General features: G+C 42.8%; 1 long non-coding RNA gene across 1 annotated transcript; it reads left to right on the forward strand.

The window, feature by feature from the left end:
• The first annotated feature begins 3,120 nt into the window (after positions 1 to 3,120).
• Positions 3,121 to 7,186, forward strand: LOC116966283. The gene is made up of 3 exons (XR_004409969.1): positions 3,121 to 3,223; positions 4,669 to 4,746; positions 7,129 to 7,186. It is a non-coding gene; the product is annotated as an uncharacterized LOC116966283 (long non-coding RNA).
• Positions 7,187 to 8,032: the final 846 nt, after the last annotated feature.

An 8,032-nucleotide genomic window follows, 5' to 3' on the forward strand; every position in this document is an offset into this window, starting at 1 on the left:
TGACCCCAGTACCTGACATGAGCCATGTTACTGAATATACATCTGTGAGTACGAACACAAAGCAACAAGGTAAATAGATGACTCTGTCAACGAATCTCTAGTTGTACAGGTAGTGTATTTGATGAAGCAACCTATTTCACATTTCACATATTATTACTGATGAAATGTGGGAAAAGACATGTCTTTTGGGTCATACGTTAACAAACAAGTTTCTTATAGAAACTTACAAAATTCTTAAGGGGTTGGACAGGCTAGATACAGGAAGATTGTTCCCGATATTGGGGAAGTCCAGAACAAGGGGTCACAGTTTAAGGATAAGGGGGAAATCTTTTAGGACCGAGATGAGGAAAACCTTTTTCACACAGAGAGTGGTGAATCTCTGGAATTCTCTCCCGCAGAAGGTAGTTGAGGCCACACAGTTCATTGGCGATATTTAAGAGGGAGTTAGATGTGGCCCTTGTAGCTAAAGGGATCAGGGGGTATGGAGAGAAGGCAGGTACAGGATACTGAGTTGGATGATCAGCCATGATCATATTGAATGGCGGTGCAGGCTCGAAGGGCCGAATGGCCTACTCCTGCACCTATTTTCTATGTTTCTATGTCTAAACAGCCCTGCCTGGAGGGAGTTTGAATGGAAAACTAGAATGAGAGTATTTAAGACTCCTCTTATGTTAGCAAGATATAGCAACATCTCAGATTTATGCTGGAGACAATGCGGGAAGATTGGTGATCATATACATATTTTGTGGGATTGTCCCAAATTGTATCAATATTGGAGAGACATTCAGACGGAGATCAAGCTAATCTTGGAGGTGGATCTACCTCTGGAGCCGGCATGCTTCATACTAGGAGAGACTCCAGAAAATATAGATACCAAAACATAGAAACATAGAAACATAGAAAATAGGTGCAGGAGTAGAGGCCATTCGGCCCTTCGAGCCTGCACCACCATTCAATATGATCATGGCTGATCATCCAACTCAGTATCCCATCCCTGCATTCTCTCCATACCCCCTGATCCCTTTAGCCACAATGGCCACATCTAACTCCCTCTTAAATATAGCCAATGAACTGTGGCCTCAACTACCTTCTGTGGCAGAGAATTCCACAGATTCACCACTCTCTGTGTGTGAAAATATGATTTTCTCATCTCAGTCCTAAAAGATTTCCCCCTTATCCTTAAACTGTGACCCCTAGTTCTCGACTTCCCCAACATCGGGAATACTCTTCCTGCATCTAGCCTGTCCAACCACTTAAGAATTTTGTATGTTTCTATTAGATCCCCCCTCATTCTTCTAAATTCTAGCGTGTCACACATGCTTGCTTGGGGGGTTGCTGTTAATTGCAAAGAAGATGATTACAGTGTCATGGAGAAATGTAAAGTCACCAAATGTTCAACAGTGGAGGGAAAGATTGAAAAGTGTATATTTGATGGAAAGTATAACAGCTAAACTCCAGTTAAGGACGGATGCTTTCAACATTATGTGGACACCGGTATTACTACAACTGCCAAGACTGATTAAGGACACGATTTTCCATAGCCCCAGTGGAGGGGAGGAGCTCGATTGGTATTGTATACGTGTATTTGGAACCATATGTACATACATGTGTGTGACTGTGTATAAGTACATACATAGTGGCCATCAATGACAAAATATGTTATTCTAGTGGCATACAAGTGTCTGGTTTAACAAAACGGGTGATTATATATTAAGTTGGATTAAATATGATGAGCTTGCGTGGGTGCCTGTAAATGTGATGCTTCTGTGACAGAACTCTAGGATGATCTGATGTGATGCTAACAGCTGCTGTGTGATTTGTATATCTTGTTTGTATGTGGACTTTGTCTTGTTAATAAATGTTGAGTGTTGGCTCGACGGGCTGAATGGCCAACTCTTGCACCTATTGTCTATTGTCTATTGTCAAAGATCCTTTCTTTGAATCTGACAACATAAAACATGAACTCACTTCTTTCCCTTTCCACAGATACTGCTCAAATGGCTGAGTATTTCTAACATTTACAGTTCTTGTGCTCCTGGTTAGAGAGGATTGAAGCACAAGGGCAATATCCACTCTGTTGTCAGCAGTGCTCATTCAACCATTGTTCCAGGCTTAGATTATGATAGACATTTGTCCACTGTACAATGGGAAGTATCACAGCTGAATCAGCTACTTTATCAGCCAACCATCAGCTCCCATCTCCTGCCTGAGAAATGTCAGCTGATTGTAACCAAGAAATAGAAACGTGTGTGAATGTTTACAGTCTCTAACTGATGGCTACTGAGGCAAGTTGTGGCTCTCTGATCTTTGTACTCGGCTTGTACTCGCTAGAATTTAGAAGATTAGAGGGGGGATCTTATAGAAACTTACAAAATTCTTAAGGGGTTTGACAGGCTAGATGCAGGAAGATTGTTCCCGATGTTGGGGAAGTCCAGAACAACGGGTCACAGTTTAAGGATAAGGGGAATCTTTTAGGACCGAGATGAGGAAAACATTTTTCACACAGAGAGTGGTGAATCTCTGGAATTCTCTGCCACAGAAGGTAGTTGAGGCCACAGTTCATTGGCTATATTTAAGAGGGAGTTAGATGTGGCCCTTGTGGCTAAAGGGATCAGGGGGTATGGAGAGAAGGCAGGTACAGGATACTGAGTTGGATGATCAGCCATGATCATATTGAATGGTGGTGCAGGCTCGAAGGGCCGAATGGCCTCTACTCCTGCACCTATTTTCTATGTTTCTATGTTTTTAAGTAAGGTCAATTAATCTGGGGAAAAAAAGACACAATGTGCTGGAGTAACTCAACGGGTCAGGCGGAATCTCTGGAGAACATGGATAGGTGAGGTTTTGGGTTGGGACCCTACTTCAGACTAAAGGGCTGCGACCTGAAATGTCACCTGCCTAACCTGCTGAGTTTCTCCAACACCTTGTGTCTTTTATTGGTAAACTATCACCTGCAGTACCTTGTGTCTCAGTAAATCTGGTTCACAAGTTAAACTCAAGACTTCTGATCTAAATTAGTCAGTGTGGTTAATGCCTGGTCTTTGGGGGAGCTTTCGAATGATATCCATTTATTCTACAAATGTGAACTCTGTGTTTATTATTTTGACAGAGGAGGACACTTCTATATTGACCTGGTATATTGGTGGAATTATCGGGAGTCTGGCTCTTCTCCTCGTCATTATACTGGCAGTGGTGTGGTGTCAAAGAAGGCGCAAGCCTACAGGTAAAGTACATGAAGACATCCTTAATGCAGCACAGATTCCCCCAAATTATCAATGACCATGTTATCTTTATTACGAGAAAATAACAATATATTTTGGATAAGAAAAGTATCTGTTTGTGCTTATGTTGTTGAGAAATTGATTTCAGACTTGTTGTGGTCAATTGAAGCATTATTTATGCAATGTGCATTGTCCTGTGTGCCTGCGTTGCCGTGAGGAGTCTGCTGTATGATGCTGTTCAGGTGGTGATCTGCAATGATCTGACCATGTGGTGATTGTGTCACCATCCCCGATGTAAACCATTATCAAATAAACATGCCAGAAGTTGAAGTATCGCTAGTGTAGTCATGTAGAAAATATGGTCTCCAATTTGCCCTCAATATGTTCCTATTTACTGAGGGATAAATATGGGCCAGGAAACCAGGAGACCAAGGTATGTATCTCCACTGCACTTTGGTGGTTCAAACTTCAAGTGAAAACTTTGCCTTGTGTACCATCCTAACGTGGTCATAATTTAGGGAACATTGTGTTTCCATGGACTCTGATTTTATACACATGGTCTTATCCCACAATTAAATGTATCTGACGTACATCTGAAGCCATGTTCCTGGTCATTCTGGTGGATCTCATTATTAATGGGGTACAGTTTAAACACTGGATTGTTGCTTCTTTAAAATCAAACCAAATTAAAGTCTTAATCAGAAAATAATACAGTTGAACAGAGGGATCTGGGAATAACCGTGCATAGTTCCTTGAAGGTGGAATCTCATATAGATAGGGTGGTAAAGAAAGCTTTTGGTATGCTAGCCTTTATAAATCAGAGCATTGAATATAGAAGCTGGGATGTAATGTTAAAATTGTACAAGGCATTGGTGAGACCAAATCTGGAGTACGGTGTACAATTTTGGTCGCCCAATTATAGGAAGGATGTCAACAAAATAGAGAGAGTACAGAGGAGATTTACTAGAATGTTGCCTGGGTTTCAACAACTAAGTTACAGAGAAAGGTTGAATAAATTAGGTCTTTATTCTCTGGAGCGCAGAAGGTTAAGGGGGGACTTGATAGAGGTCTTTAAAATGATGAGAGGGATAGACAGAGTTGATGTGGACCAGCTTTTCCCTTTGAGAATAGGCAAGATTCAAACAAGAGGACATGACTTCAGAATTAAGGGACAGAAGTTAGGGGTAACATGAGGGGGAACTTCTTTACTCAGAGAGTGGTAGCTGTGTGGAATGAGCTTCCAGTGGAAGTGGTGGAGGCAGGTTCGTTGGTATCATTTAAAAATAAATTGGATAGGCATATGGATGAGAAGGGAATGGAGGGTTATGGTATGAGTGCAGGCAGGTGGGACTAAGGGAAAAAAGTTGTTCGGCACGGACTTGTAGGGCCGAGATGGCCTGTTTCCGTGCTGTAATTGTTATATGATTATATGGTTATTATTTTCCAGAAATCACTGTGACCCCAGTACCTGAGATGAGCCGTGTTGCTGAATATATGTCTGTGAGTAGGAACACAAAGCAAGAAGGTAAATAGATGACTCTGTCAATGAATCTCTAGTTGTACAGGTGTTGTATTTGATGAAGCAACCTATTTCACATTTCACAGTTTTGTAACAAGAATGTGAGGAAGGGAACCTCAAACACACAAACTAATTGATCTATTCAACAGTCTCTCTTGTGTCAATTCACCCCTCAGCCCCAAACCTCCTCATCCAACTGCAGGTCTTATTCTGCATTGGTCAATTGACTAACTTTCACTGGACAATCATGGCCAACCCATCAATGTTGAGACATCACCATGAACAACATATTCACACTCCTCATTTATTGTTGATCCTGATTAACAGCTTGGTTAGTGGCTCTCTAAAGAATGGACATCACTTGCCCTTCCAAAAGTCACCATCCCTTTCACAAAATATCATCTAGCATGAAATGCCTCCAATTCACTTTGCCACTAGTTCAGGTTTTATTCTAAAGTGAAAATAACAACAACATTTCAGAATGGTTTGAGCATCATTAATAGATGGTGGATAGGTGATGTTTCAGATCGAGACCCTTCTTGTGAGTCTGAAGAAGGGTCACGACCCGAAACATCACCTATACATGTCCTCCAGAGATGCTGCCTGACCTGCAGAAGTACTCCAGCACTTTGTGTCCCTTTGTGTATTAACCAGCATCTGCAGTTCTTTGTTTCCACCTCAGACAGAATCAGAATCAGGTTTTATTCGCCTATTGCAACATACGATGAATTTCACTGGCCAGGTCAGTCATACAATTAAAAAGCAACAGACACAAAAACACATTTCAACATGAACATCCACCACAGTGACTCCTACACATTCCACACTGTGATGGAAGGCGAAATAAAGTTCAAGTCCTTCACTAGTGTTCTTCCTCGGCCATGGGCCTCGAGCCCCCGTTAACGGGACGATCTTAACTCCGGTAGCCGGTGGCGTTCGGGCCCTCCAAGTCGAGGCGTTCAGCTCCTGCATCGGGGGGATGTCAGCTCCCCCACGCCGGGAGTTTAAACCTAGTGTCAGGGCTGGTTGAGCCTTCTGCGGCGTTGGAGCTCCCAACTAGCCTCTCCTGAGACTGCGAGCCATTGATGGTAAGTCCGCAGGCCGCGGTGGGAGCGATCCCAGGTAAGGGATCCACTCCGATGTTAAGTCCGCGCCCCACAGACCAAGGCGGCTTTTCAACTCCAGCGATGGTAGGCCGCAGAGCCTAACCCAGGAGAATGTGATCTGAAAAATGATCACCTCTCCCGGGAAGGTAAGAACCTGAATAAAAAAGTTTCCCCCCTCTCCCCACATAAAACAAACTGAAGTACATTAAAACAAACTTTAAACAAACACTAAAATAACGAAAAGATGAAAAAACGAACAGACTGCCGGCGGGGCTGGCCATCTGGAGTACCTTTGCAGTGCTGGTCAAATGGTGGACAGTATTGTTTTTGCCAGAATTTAGACCACATTTCTGATGAATCTGATGATTTCTTGAAAATCTGAAGGAACCTTTCAATAAATCAGACATTGCTCGTGTTTTAATGAGAAAAATATAAATTCCTTACCTTGTTCCACAGTACGGATCAACTATGTTCCACTGTATTCCACTGTAAAGGCATCGATTGTCTTCATATATTGTCTTTCTGCAGATGTAACAAAAGCTTTTCCCTGAACCTGGGCACACATGACAATAAACTAAACTGAACCTCAGCTGATCATATCTCCCCATATTCCTTGATCTTAATCCACATATGACTGGTCTCTAATTTGTGTTTTGGAGTTTTTTTCCACTAACCAGTGGTCTTTGTAATTTATGCTTCATTTATGTGTTGTGTTGCCTTAGTCCAAATGCCTCTGATGCTGCTGCTGCAGGCAACATTGTCATTGTATCTGTATCTGTATCTCGCCATTGGTGTGTATCTGTCAATGAATTCAACAACTCTTAAAATGTACTGAATGATTTGGCTCCAGTCAAATCTGTGGTGGAGAATGTAACAGATTCTTTGTTCTCCTCATCTTAATCCTTATTGTCTGTTGTCCTAAACCTTTACCCCTGGTCATGGTCTTCCCAAACAGGGAACATCTTCCTCCATCCAGACTGGTCTACCTGTTGGAATTGTCTGTTTTCATGAGAGCCATTGTTATTCTTCTAAACTCCACGAGCCAAATTAACTCAAATTCTCTTTGTAATTTCCACCATCCCAGGAAGAAGTCAAAACAAGGAGGTTAGGAGATGTGACTTTTCATGGAGGGTTTTTTCAAACTGCTGGAGGTACTCTGTGGGTCGAGCAGCATCTATGGAGGGAAATCAATGATCAGCGTTTCGTATCGTGACCCTGCATTGACTTAAATCATCCTTTTTCCAATACAAATAAATTATTTGTTTCGAACTTATTTCCACAGATACAGAGGAAGGTATTCACTATGGATCCATCTCCTTCCAGCCTAAAGCAACTGGTGGTAAAATGGCTTTATTTAAATATGTTTTAATCTTTTATCACAGTGAGGATTATTGGCACAGAGTAGTCTGAAACCCTGCTGCATTTGCCCACCTTACAACAGCATCTGGCATTCCTGGGATAAAGTCCCTCACCCTGCTCATCAACATGAAGTGGGACAGTCAGCTGAGGCTCAGTTAGGGGCCCAACCTTCTCTGGGTGTGTTCTGGTCTCCTTAACTACAAGGGGTGTGTTCTGGTCCCCTAAACTACAGGGGGTGTGTTCTGGTCCCCTAACCTACTCTCTAAGTGGGTTCTGGTCCTCTAACCTACTCTGTGGGTTCTGGTCCTCTAACCTACTCTGTGGGCTCTGGTCCTCTAGCCTACACTGAATGGGTACAATAGCCACTCCAGGGATCCAACCAGTGACATCCAGGCCACTGTTACAACACTGTTGTGCATTGGCGTTGTTGATGGGGAGTGAAACCAAGACACCATTTATGTCCATCTGAAGAACATTCTTCTGCACAACTCCTGACTGAGCTCGAAGTGATCAGCACAATCTTCCTTGAATTACAATATATTTTTGATATTGATTAGTAGGGCTGGATGTTACAATCCCTAAGGTTCTTCACCACAACTGACACCCGATATTCTGGGGGGTGACCACTAGGTGATTTTGCTACCAACCAGACACATCTTCAGTTGTGTACCTCAACATCACTGGGTGTTTCGGCCTTTTATCACAAGACACCCACCCTCAGTCGAGGCAGGCCCACCGCAGGGTGATCAGCCCTGGGTGTGTGTCTTATGGTTAGCCTCTAGTTGGTCAGTCACGTGGCAGCCCAGACAGCATCTTTTCTCTTCAGC

This window comes from Amblyraja radiata, chromosome 36 (assembly GCF_010909765.2).
Source record: "Amblyraja radiata isolate CabotCenter1 chromosome 36, sAmbRad1.1.pri, whole genome shotgun sequence".
NCBI classification, from domain to species: domain Eukaryota; kingdom Metazoa; phylum Chordata; class Chondrichthyes; order Rajiformes; family Rajidae; genus Amblyraja; species Amblyraja radiata.